Below are 13,132 nucleotides of genomic sequence, written 5' to 3'. Positions count from 1 at the left end.
TGAGATCAACGACCTTCCCAGAACAAAAAAATCTATCCGGGAGTACACTTTATGGACATGGGAGAAGAAGGAGAACTCCCTGGCCCTCGGTCTAAGAAATCACCATGGATCCACTCCCCCCATTTGGTCCATAAACCCCTTGAGCACATTGGCCGCTGCCGGCCTTCTTCCGGTCTTAGATCTGGATCTATCTAACCCTGGGTCCAGCACGGTGTTTAAGTCCCCTCCCAATATCAAGTTTCCTACCTCCAGGTCCGGGATACGACCCAACATCCGTCTCATAAATCCCGCATCGTCCCAATTCGGGGCATATACATTAACCAGCACGACCTCCATTCCCTCCAGCCTGCCACTCATCATTACATATCTACCTCCGCTATCTGCTACAATGCTCCTTGCTTCAAATGCTACCCGTTTCCCCACCAATATGGCCACCCCTCTATTCTTTGCATCTAGCCCTGAGTGGAACACCTGTCCCACCCATCCTTTCCTTAACCCAACTTGGTCCGCCACCTTCAGGTGCGTCTCCTGGAGCATAGCCACGTCTGCCCTTAGTCCTTTCAAGTGCGCGAGCACTCGGGCCCTTTTAATCGGTCCATTCAGGCCTCTCACGTTCCACGTGATCAGCCTCACTAGGGGGCTACCTGCCCCCTTCCCGTGTCGACTAGCCATCACCTTCTCTAGGCCAGTCCCGTATCCCACTTCCGCGCTCCCACTTGCTCCCCAGGCGTCGCATTCCATCCCCGTCCACCCACTCTTTAGCCATTTCCTCTTTGATTTCCGCAGCAGCAACCCAGTTATCCCCCCCCTCCCCCCTCCCCCCCTCCCCCGCCAGATCCCCTTCTAGCGTGATTGCTCCCCCCATATTACTTCCGCAAGTCAGCTGACTTCAACTGACCCCGGCTACTCCTGCTCCCTCCTTGACCCCCCCCCCCCCCCCGTGTGGGGATCTCCCATCTGCCTTGCACCTGTCTTCCCGCCATTATCTTTCTGGCGTGGGAACATCCCTATATCTGACCAGCCTCTTGTGGCGCAGCTCCCTTTCCCCTCCCACTCCCATTCCTCATTCTCCGCCTATGTCCCTTCTTTCCCCCCCCTCACCGGCGCCCACATTTCTTAGTGTCTCCCCCCTTCCCAATTTACTTCTCTATTTACATCGACAATAACATTCCCTACAGTATCAGTCCCTCAGTTCCGATCCAATTTCTCATCTTTAATAAAGTTCCATGCTTCTTCCGCCGTTTCGAAATAGTGATGTCTCTCCTGGTACGTGACCCATAGTCGTGCCGGCTGCAGCATCCCGAACTTCACCTTCTTTTTGTGTAACACCTCCTTGGCTCGGTTAAAACTCGCCCTCCTTCTTGCCACATCCGCACTCCAATCCTGGTACACCCGTACCACTGCATTCTCCCATCTGCTACTCCGTACCTTCTTAGCCCATCTCAGGACCTCTTCTCTATCTTTAAGGCGGTGAAATCGCACGATTGTTGCCCTAGGTGGTTCTCCCGCTTTTGGTCTTCTCGCCGGGATCCGATGGGCCCCCTCCACCTCTAAGGGGCCCGCAGGGGCCTCAGCTCCCATCAACGAGCTTAGCATCGTGCTTACATAAGCCCCGCAATCCGCTCCTTCCACTCCCTCAGGGAGACCCAGTATCCGAAGGTTCTTCCTTCGCGCTCTGTTTTCTAGGGCCTCAATCCTTTCAATGCACTTTTTTGTGGAGCGCCTCCTGCGTCTGTGTTTTGACCGCCAGGCCCAGGATCTCGTCCTCATTATCCGTCACCTTCTGCTCCACCATGCGGAGCTCTGTCTCCTGGGTCCTTTGTGCCTCCTTGAGTCCCTCAATTGCCTGTCGCATCGGGGTCATCACCTCCCTCTTTAGTAGCTCCACACACCGTCTCAAGAATTCGTCTTGCTCGGGCCCCCATGTCGCCTGGGCTTTCTCCGCCGCCATCTTGTGTCTTCTCCCTTTCTGTCCCTATCGTCGAGGATTCCTCGCGCTGCAGCCGCCAATATTTTCCTCTTTCGTTGGGGGGGGACTCCCTATTCACTCACCCCACACCGGGTTTCGTCACGTGAAAATTTCCCGTTGGGGCTCTTAAAAGAGCCCGAAGGTCCGTTGGAGCTGGAGCCGCCGAAACGTGCGGCTAGCTAGGCATCACCACAACCGGAAGTCGAATGCTGGGTCTTTATCCAACCATTAAAACGCAATATTGATCAATCGAATTTGTTGCTTTGTGATCTGATTTCCATTGGAGCCACGTGCCAAGATGTCAAATTATTAAATTAATTGATACAGCAACCAAAGTGCATGTGAAGTATCTGAATGATACTAAATGGGCGGCACGGTGACATAGTGGCTATCACTGCTGCTTCTGAGACCCGGGTTCAATTCCGGCCTCGGATAACTGTGGGAAGATTGCAGTTTCTCCCTGTGTCTGTTTCCTCCGGGTGCTCCGGTTTCCTCCCACAGTCCAAAGATGTAGAGGTTAGGTGGATTGGCCGTGATAAATTGGTGTACAAAAGATTAGGTGGGTCACCGGGATAGGGTGAAAGCGTGGGATTAACTGGGGTGCTCTTTCCAAGGGCTGGTGCAGACTCGAATGGCCTCCTGCTGCACTGTAAGTTCTATGATTCTTCCTCCAGTGTGACTGAGCTGTTATGTCAGCAAATAGGATGACCGAGTGAATTCATTTCCACATTCGCCTGGAGGCACATTCATTTTGGACCCAAGATGGCGCCGGAGCGTGGCGACTCTCTGTGAGCTCTACCAAACAGATCTTTTTACAACTTTATAATCGTACTACTATTTTAAAACTAATTGAACACGAACATTATCACTAACCTTTACTCCTGTATGCTTCACCCGATGCCGGTGTCTATGTATTTACATTGTGGACCTTGTGTTGCCCTTTCATGTATTTTCTTTTTATTTTATTTTCTTTAATGTACTAAATGATCTGTTTCAGCTGCTCTTAGAAAAATACTTTTCACTGTACCTCAGTACACGTGACAATAAACAAATCCAAATCCAAAGAATTTTGTGGTGGGATTTTACACCTGAGATTGAAGCTCAGTCAGTGAATTTAAACCCTTCTACTAATGAGTTCCACATTCTTAGCACTGTCAGTTAAAGAAAAGCAAAAATACTACAGATGATGGAAATCTGAATTAACAACAAAAATAATAATCTAATAATAATCTTTATTAGTGTCACAAGTAGGCTTACATTAACACGGCAATGAAGTTAATGTGAAAATCTCCTAGTCGCCACACTACGGTGCCTGTTTGGATACACCTAACAAGCACATCTTTCGGGACTTGTGGGAGGAAACCGGAGCACTCGGTCGACACCCACGCAGACACGGGGAGAACGTGCAGACTCTGCACAGACAGTGACCCAAGCCAGAATCGAAATACTCAGCAGATCTGCTAGTGTCTGTGGAGAGGGAGACATGGTTTACATTTCATGTCCAAGATCTTTCATCAGAACTACACTGCATCAGCGCAGATCTGAAAGGTCAACTGTTTCTCAATCCCCAGATGTTGCCAGATATGCTGGGTATTTCCAGTATTTTCTATTTTAATGTCTAGTTGAAGAGAATTGCTCGTTAGATGTATTACTAAGTTATATTTATTTTCATCCTGATACAAGTGACAACATCTTCCAATTGTCTACCCTGTAAAACACTTCTATACGTTTATATTCCTCAATCATTCACTTTTCCAAAGGAAACGTCCCTAGCCTGCTCAATCTATCATGATGGGTATAACCTATCACTACAGAATTGCTCCAATAAAACTTTGCATTTTGACAAAGTTCACATATTAGCCGTTCATTCAGTCCACAACAGAATTTAATAGGTTGACAGATGCAGGTTTAATCACCGTCTGAAACATGCACATAAAGACAGACACAAGCGATTCTGTGACTGAATTGGAGTAAATGGCAGAGATTTTAATAGAATCAAATTTTTAAAAATCTGTCTTCATGATAGCGAAATAGGAAAAGCCACTCGGGGAGATGAGAAAAACGAGGCTCAGTACAGATCCCGTGACGTCCCTCTTTCTTCAAGACGAACGGGATGAAGGCGCCAGAATGTCTCACACACAGAACAAAAAGGAATCAAATATAATGAAAATATCATTCTCAAATCTCCACCTGTAAAACTATCCCATTTCATTTCAATGCTGACTGTGCTCAATCTCACATGAGCACAATGGGGTTTGTATTTCCCGGTGACTCGAAATATTTTCTTTGTCAGTCATGTTTGCAAATCAATGTTGTATATTTCAGAGTCTCACTTTCAAATGAGGACATAAATGTCAGATAAGATTAAGTTTTGAGTAACGGAACAGATGCTGAGTAAATTGATTGACATTTCTGGAAGCAACATGAGAATGATGTTATTACTGAATGAGCAGAAATCATTCCACCCTGAGAATGCATTTGAAAATTCATTTGAAACCAAATAAAGTGGACTACTTAAACAAAGTGATCTCAACAGGGCTTTGTGAAGTTCTAAAAATCATTTCCCTCTCTAATAGACAGACTGTGTGAACAGGCTGTAGATCAAATAAAATTAAATTCTGTATATCAACTCAGAAATAATGAAGAGATGCTTGATCAGGAAAAAACACCTTCATAAATTTGGTATGAAATCAATTGCATGATTACATGTTATTTATATCGTAAACTGCATAATTTCCGTGTTCACATCTCCTGGTCCAGTGAAACTTGATCATTAATTCAAACTGGGCATGGATTCGACAGAAATTCCTTTTTCAAAAGCGAATTGGACGATCACCTGAAATGGAGAAAATTTAAGGTCGTTGAAACAGAAAACATTGAGATTAATCAAAAGATTGTTCTTTTGAAAAGCTGGTCGAGGTGATCGAAGTGCCACTTATTGCGTTTTGCCATTTTATGGTTACATTGATTTATTAGTCTCTCTGCAGAGACTAATTAAATCTCCCTAATGAGAACAGCCGAATTCTAAAAAACAAAGGCTCCAAAGTGTGACTGAGTGACAGAACAGTGTCAGCTTTCCAGACAGGCCCATTGGAGAGAATATCAGCCAGCTGTTTCTGTAGTGTAGTGGTTATCACGTCCGCCTCACACGCGAAAGGTCCCCGGTTCGAAACCGGGCAGAAACATTATGGACGTTCCTCATTTGGCGATGAGTTGTATTCTTGCTGTTTTCTGTTTACTCATTAAGTGAATCCGTTACATTACACCCGTTTCAAATGATATCCTACAAAATCACCATTATGGGGACTGGGAGGAATCGGTCAGAGAGTTCACACGTGTTAAGTGTGAATGGTTTTCTAATGTGCTGTGACATTTTCTGATTCTGATAATAATTCTCTGCCGCTTGTCTAAGTTTTGAGCCGAATTGGACTCCCTCAAAAGAAGGTTCTTCAGTGTAACAAGAATGCAGGTTTCCTGTTCTCGGTCAGAGGGTCAAACTCGGTGCCTGTTTCTGTGGTGTGGTGGTTGTCATGTTTACTTTACACTCAAAAAATCCTGGATTGGAAACCGGGTAAAAACATTGTCGAGGCCCATTCGTTTAAGTGTGTAGGAAAAGTTGCATAATTGACATTTTCATTGTTACTCATCCCGAATAACCCTTGCACTGAGTAAATCTGCCGCGTGGAACCCCGGTCCCCAGAGCTTCAGCCTGATTCTCTGCATTGCCAGTTTAGTGCCAATAACACAACTCAACACCAACCACTCCCACAGTGAATCCGCAAGAACACAACTCAACACCAACCACTCCCCCAGTGAATCCGCAATAACACAACTCAACATCAACCACTCCCCCAGTGAATCCGCAATAACACAACTCAACACCAACCAGTCCCCCAGTGAATCCGCAATAACACAATTCAACACCAACCACTCCCCCAGTGAATCCGCAATAACACAACTCAACACCAACCACTCCCCCAGTGAATCCGCAATAACACAACTCAACACCAACCACTCCCCCAGTGAATCCGCAATAACACAGCTCAACACCAACCACTCCCCCAGTGAATCCGCAATAACACAACTCAACACCAACCACTCCCCCAGTGAATCCGCAATAACACAACTCAACACCAACCACTCCCCCAGTGAATCCGCAATAACACAACTCAACACCAACCACTCCCCCAGTGAATCCGCAATAACACAACTCAACACCAACCACTCCCCCAGTGAATCCGCAATAACACAACTCAACACCAACCACTCCCCCAGTGAATCCGCAATAACTCAACACCAACCACTCCCCCAGTGAATCCGCAATAACACAACTCAACACCAACCACTCCCCCAGTGAATCCGCAATAACACAACTCAACACCAACCACTCCCCCAGTGAATCCGCAATAACACAACTCAACACCAACCACTCCCCCAGTGAATCCGCAATAACACAGCTCAACACCAACCACTCCCCCAGTGAATCCGCAATAACTCAACACCAACCACTCCCCCAGTGAATCCGCTATCGATTATTACCTGAATATAATATCTTACAAAACAAATGTCATTTGCTCTCATATATGCCGGAAATGTATTCAGGAGAAGCAGAAGTGCTGAAAATTGCCGGCACGCTGAGCAGGAACAGAGATGCTCCTATTTTGACTTGGCACAAATATTAACAGTTCGTTCAATGGCGACAAATGCAGGTCAGAGGCTGGGAATGTCGCTGTTATTCTATTAAATTGATTAACACTAAAAGACCGGCTGGGAATCCTGCGGAGAGTAATTAACCCCCTTGCCCCCCCCCCCCCCCCCCTCCCCCCCTCCCCTTCACCGTCAACAGTCACAAGTCAGGAATTAAATGGCTCAAAAGGCAGAGCTCGCCAGGTGGATTGGCCATGCGAAATCGCTGGGTTACGGGGGGTGGGGGGCACCTAGTTAGGGTGCTCTTTCCAAGGGTCGGTGGAGACTCGAAGGGCCGAATGGTGTCCTCCTGCACTCCAGGGATTGTATGATCCTACCAGTATTGATCTCCTTCAGTTCCTCCCTCTCACTAAGCCCTGCATCCCCAACATTTCTGGCATCTGATTTGTGTCAGTTTCTGTCCCTTTAGAATACACTGGAATTTGTCAAAAAGACTACCAAAAGTAAATCTAATAAAATAAACGATCAACTGAATTGGGTTAAAGTTCCTGAAAATGCATTTTTTTATAGGCTTTGCAAACTGATATCGACAAGTTGACCACGAGCCAGGAGTCGAACCTGAAATCTTCTAATCTGTAGGCAGGCGCGTATATCCATTGCGCCTCTGGCCCACAGGGGAATGACGTCGTTGCATCTGGTCCAACACGTCACATAGACTATTTATCCCAAAGTGCTTCACAACTCTGGGGGGAATTCTCTCAGGATCCCCTCTGGCGGATTGGATCAGAGTCAGGGTTGGAATTGGCGGCAATGTAAAATACACTAATGCTGTTCCCAGCGTGGGAAGTCATTCCCGAAAAATATAAAGAATGAGCTGGGATTTCTGGGATCGTGTCCAGCATCTGTTTGTGGGGAAATGTAGTTGGTGAATGCCCAGGCTTGGACAATACTTACCAGGACTAAAACAATAAGTGATTGAATTTAAGTTTGGAAATTCCCAGCTCCTTTCTGTCTGCAGGTATTTCCCGCCCTGAGCTGCACAATGAACAACAAACCACACCGATAAAACTAACTTTTATTTCCTGTCCGTTCAACTGGTGTCGGTGTCGGCGATGTTTATGGACAAACTGCAGCTTCTGTGTATGTTTCCCCCGCTGCATCTATTCCCCTGGAACTGACACTCTCATTTTCTGTTTTCATCAAATGTCCGAACGGTGTAAAGTTCCGATCATGTCCACCAGAGGGCGACATGGTCACATGTTTCCTCCTTATCAAATACCCGCCACAATATTCTGACTCAATGGTTCCTCTCTGTTTTCAAACAAACGAACAGATGAAATAAAAGCAGAAGTTGGCCATTCGGCCCCTTCAGGCTGCTAAGCCATTCAATAAGATGTGGAGATGCCGGCGTTGGACTGGGGTGAGCACAGTAAGAAGTCTGACAACACCAGGTTAAAGTCCAACAGGTTTATTTCGAATCACTAGCTTTCGGAGCACTGCTCCTTCCTCAGGTGAGTGAAGAGGTGGGTTCCACAACCATATATATAGACACAGTCAATGATACAAAGACTCGCATTCAAAATATCATCTTGCATTCTATTCAACAAGCTGGCTGACCTGTTTGTCTTTCGAATTCCACATTCCCATCATGCAAAGATACGAAATGTGATTCTGTGATAGTAAATGGTCTGTTTTATAGAATGATACACACACGGGAGCACATACGAACAGATGAGATAGAAGCAGAAGTCGGCCATTCGGTCCCTTCAGCCTGTTCTGCTATTCGCTAAGACCACGGCTCATCTGTTTGTGTTTCGAATTCCACATTCCCATCGTGCAAACATACAAAATAAGCTTCTGTGATACTGAATATTCTGTTTTCTAGAATGATACAGCACATGTGCAGAGTTTGAAAGAAGCTCAGCGCACAGCGGGAAACAGCAGCGCCTCTTTCCACTGGGCTCAATACAGCTTTCACACTCAGAGTGTGTTCAACAGTTTCACGCTGTCAATGCTGCCCCCATTCTGTGTGCCCTGACATCGCAGATTTGGGTTTGAATCTTGTTTCCACTTGTTCTTTGTGTCCGGGCGGCAGTTGTTGATCAATCTGCCATTGACAGCTCCTCCAGACACATCTTTTGTTTCTTTGTTTCTTCCATTGTTCTGACAGAGAGCTGGCACAGACACGGCGGCCCGAATGGCCTCATTCTGTGGTGTAATTATTCTCTGATTCGATGTTAACTTCACTCTGAGGCCGAGAACCGCAAAGTCTTTTTCAGTTAATCTCTCCCGACTTGCCCCCCAATCAGAGCCCTTTCCTGTTGTTCTGTTTGCTCCCTCCGGGATTTCACTTGCTTCTAATTTTCTACATTTCTAACCTGTCCCGGTTTCTATGAAAGGTCCTGGGGGTGAATGTGATTTTTGTTTCCGTGTCCACAAATGCTGCCTGACTTCCTGAGTTTTCCCAGCATTTTCCGCAGATACCTGATTGGCTGTGGATGGCAATGAAAGTATCTTTTGGTTCAATCAACTTACTCTTACTGGCTCGTTGGTCTAGGGGTAAGATTCTCGCTTCGGGGTATGTGTTGTACGAAAATGTGAGAGGTCCCGGGTTCAAATCCCGGACGAGCCCTTTGATGTTGTTTCTTATTGTCCAAGCAACACGTTTTGTTCATTTCTTTCAGACCAGACGGCGGGATTGGTTCACATTGGGTTTGCTTTGAGAAGCTGAGCTCACACTGCAGGGAATCAATACGTCCCCGAGAAAATCGATACATTTCGAAAAGCTTGACTATGTGAGTGGACATTCACTTATCTCCATTCACTAATCCAGGTGACTCCATGATGGTGGATTCAGGCAGCTATCTGTCTGTTTCATTTTATCCATTCGGGAATGTGAACCTCGCTGGCCGCTCCAGCATTTCGCCCACAACTCTTCGCTATTGAGAAGGTGGTGGTGAGCTGCTTCTTGAACCGCTGCAGTCCATTGGTGTAGGTACACCCACAGTGCTGTTAGGGAGGGAGTTCCAGGATTATGTCCCAATGACAGTGAAGGAACAGCCGATATATTTCCCAGTCAGGATGGGGAGTGGCTGGGAAGGGAACTTTCAGGGTGTCGGGGTCTTGGGCTTGGAAGGCGCTGTCTAAGATGCCGTTGGTGAGTTCCTGCACCCATCCAGGCAAATGGACAGTATCCCATCACACTCCTGACTTGTGCCTTGTAGATGGTCGGCAGGTTTTGTGGAGTTAGGAGGTGAGTTACTCGCTGCAGGGTCCCAGCCTCTGAGTTGCATTTGACGCCATTGAACGAACTGTTAATATTTGTGCCGAGTCAAAATAGGAGCATCTGTGTTCCTGCTCAGTGCGCCGGCAATTTTCTGCTTCTCCTGAATGCATTTTGAGGTACCTGTCAGAGCAAATGACACATGCTTGAAAGTTGTTATATTCAGGTAATATTGGACAGTGGATTCACTGGGGGAGTGGCTGGTGGTTGAATAGTGTAATTGTCTCTGGACCAGTGAAGCAGAGAACCAGGCTGGAGCTCTGGGGACCGGGGTTCCACGCGGCAGATTAACTCAGCATCAATTCAAGGGCAATTCGGGATGGGTGTAAATGAATAATGAAAATGTCAATCATGTAACTTTTCCACACACGGAAATGAATGGGGGTTGACAATGTTTCTGTGCGGGTTTAAACCGAGGGCCTTTATGTGTGTAAAGCAAACATGATAATCACCGCACTGCAGAAACAGGGAACAGCGCTCAGCGCACTGACCGGGAATAGTAAACTGTGCGTCCTTATTGCACTGAAGAACCTTCTATTGTGGGAGTACTATTCAACTGAAAATTAGGCAATTGGTGGAGAAATTGATCTGACATGAGAATCATAAAATGCCACAGCACATTAGAAAACCATTCACAACTAACACGGGTGAACTCTGACTGCGATTCACAGAGTATTTTGCAGGGTACCATTTGGAACTTTGCGGGTGTAAGGTAATGCATTTGTTTAACTATTGAACAACAAATAACAATGATACAACTTATCTGAAAATTTAGATGAGTAACGTCAATAATGTTTTGAATAATAATAATAAGGGACATTTGGTGTGTGAGGGGAACGTGATAACCAGTACACTGAAAAAACAGCTGATTGGCAATGAGCCCATTGGACTGGTGTTTGGAAAATATGTTGTGTTATCTGTAAAAATTATAAAAGTCGAATAAAAATATAGATTGAAAAAGAGCAAATCGATTCGTCTCAATGTCCTTCTCTTTTCTGTGATCTTGAAGTTTCTCTATTCCAATTATTCTTCCAATTTGCTTTTGAAAAAGGAGTTTCTGTAGAATCCTTGCTCAGTTTGATTTAACGAGAACGTTCCCCTGGTCCAATGACCAGAAGATTTGGACATGAAGATGGTGCAGCTTACGATATAAACATTATGTATTCATGCAATTGGTTTCATATTGAATTTACAAAAGTGTATCTTGTCATTATTTCTGAGTTGATAACAGAATCCAATTAATTTGATCTACATCCTATTTACAGAGTCTGTCTATTAGAGAGGGATTTGTGAAGCTTAACAAAGCCCTCTAGAGATCACTTTGCTGAAGTAGTTTACTTTATTAGTTTACAAATGAATTATGAAATGTAGAAATGTCCACCCAGCAAATATTTCCTCTCATTCAGTGATAACATCATTCTTATTTTCCTTCGAAAAACATCAAACAATTTTACTCAGTATTTGTTGCATTATTCAAAACTTGATATTATTTGATATTTATGTCCTCATCTGAAATTGAGACTCTCTGAAATATACAACATTGAATTGCAAACATGACTGACAAAGAAAATAAATCGAGTCACTGGGTAATATAAGTTCTGTTGAGTTCATTTGAGATTGGCCACGTCAGTTTTTAAACACAATCAAATATCTTCACAGGTAGGAGATTAAAGAAAGATAAGTTTATTATATTTGACCCTCTTTGTTCTGGGTGTGAAACATTCTGCAGCCTAAATCCCGTTCATGTTCATGAAAGGAGGGGTGACAGCAAATCCGCACTGAGCCTGGATTTCCTCATCTCCCTGAGTGGCTTTTCCTATTTCTCTACCACAAAGCCCGATTTTCAAAAAGGTGTTTTAGTTAAATCTCTGCTATTTCCTCTAATTCAGTTAGAGTATCATTTGTCTCTGTCTGTGTGAGCACACACTACTATTAGATCTGTTTCAGATGGTGATTAAAAATGTTAATCTACATCCATACATCCACTAAATTCTGTAATGGACTGAACAAACTGAGAATATCCGAACTGTGTCAAAATGCGATCATCTTTTTCTGATCTTTGCTTCTTCAATATTCACTACCTCCGCCTTCTCTGAATGAAGTTTGAGGCCGAGATGAGACCAAATATATATCTAATACATGGGATTCAGGTGACATGCAGAAACAAACGCATGTTATCCAAACTTCCCTCAAACTAAGCGAGAAGTATTCAATGTTCCTGCCCAGTTTTGAATGGAGGACCTTTTACGGCGTTAGATGAACATAACCACTACACTACAGAAACAGGCAGCAGCGGAGCAGCCAATGGACCTGTGCTATGTTCAACTGCAGTGTCTTGCTGCAGCTTCTGATGGTTAGGCTGAGAGGCCATGTCATTTATTACTCTCCTCTACCTTCCCCACGTGTTTATTTCTCGCAACTTATTTTCATTTCTTCCATCGATCTGTCCCCCCCCCCCCCCGCCCAACTTGGACAATCTGCTCCCTGTTCCTAGTCTTCCTTTCACTCACTGGTTACTTTTATTCTGCCGTTCAGATTCTAATCTCTTAAACGTGCCTCTCTCAGCACTGTTCTTAGCCTTTATTACCCATTTACATTCCTTTTTTCTTTCTGTCCAAGTCATTTTAGTCATTCTCCACCTATTGCTGGCCATCTATCCAGCCCCACTTCTCCACGAATCCCCTGCCCCCCTCCCGCCCCGCCCCAGCCACTGTCCGCCCACAATAGTCTGAATCTGACCCTATTTCCTGTTCTCCAGCTTTGACAAAGAGTCACCCAGACCCGGAACGACAGCTGCCTTGCGGATTTAACATTCAGTTCAACAACTTCAGACTGAACTCCCTCTTCCCTTTTCACCACATTTTAAGTTCTTCCATTGATCCGTTTTCCCTTAACAACCCCCCCCCCCCCACCCAACAGCTCCTGAGCAACCTGCTCCCTGTTCCTACTGTCCTTTGAAACACTGCTTACCTTTGTTCTGCCTTTAACACATTCTAATCTCTTCCCGCTCCACTATTAGCACCTTTTTAGCCTTGATCATCATTTAGATTCCCTTTGTCTTTCCTTCCAAGACATGTTAGTCATCCTCCACCTATCGCTGGCCCTCTATCCAGCCCCAATGTTCCCCGCCACCCTTTCCCACCCCAACTGTCTAAATCTGACCCTATTTCCTGTTCTCCAGCTTCAGAGAATCCCTTTCAGAGAATCGGTGCAGCCTCGATGGGCCGAACAGC

The 13,132-nt window shown here is 45.3% G+C and overlaps 2 protein-coding genes and 2 non-coding genes across 8 annotated transcripts in view; 3 read left to right on the top strand and 1 right to left on the bottom strand.

The window, feature by feature from the left end:
- Nucleotides 1-13,132, top strand: part of LOC140421474 (uncharacterized) — a 366,287-nt gene that overhangs the window by 111,466 nt on the left and 241,689 nt on the right. The gene's annotated exons all lie outside the window — the stretch shown is intronic.
- LOC140421475 (uncharacterized) overlaps nt 1-13,132 on the bottom strand; it is an 856,937-nt gene that overhangs the window by 698,240 nt on the left and 145,565 nt on the right. The window lies entirely within an intron of this gene.
- On the top strand, nt 5,082-5,154 carry trnav-cac (transfer RNA valine (anticodon CAC)). Its single transcript has one exon. It is a non-coding gene; the product is annotated as a tRNA-Val (tRNA).
- trnap-cgg (transfer RNA proline (anticodon CGG)) lies at nt 9,159-9,248 on the top strand. Its single transcript is given in 2 exon segments — nt 9,159-9,194; nt 9,213-9,248. It is a non-coding gene; the product is annotated as a tRNA-Pro (tRNA).

Source organism: Scyliorhinus torazame, chromosome 5 (genome assembly GCF_047496885.1).
Source record: "Scyliorhinus torazame isolate Kashiwa2021f chromosome 5, sScyTor2.1, whole genome shotgun sequence".
Lineage (NCBI taxonomy): Eukaryota > Metazoa > Chordata > Chondrichthyes > Carcharhiniformes > Scyliorhinidae > Scyliorhinus > Scyliorhinus torazame.
This window is presented reverse-complemented; position numbering and strand designations above follow the sequence as displayed.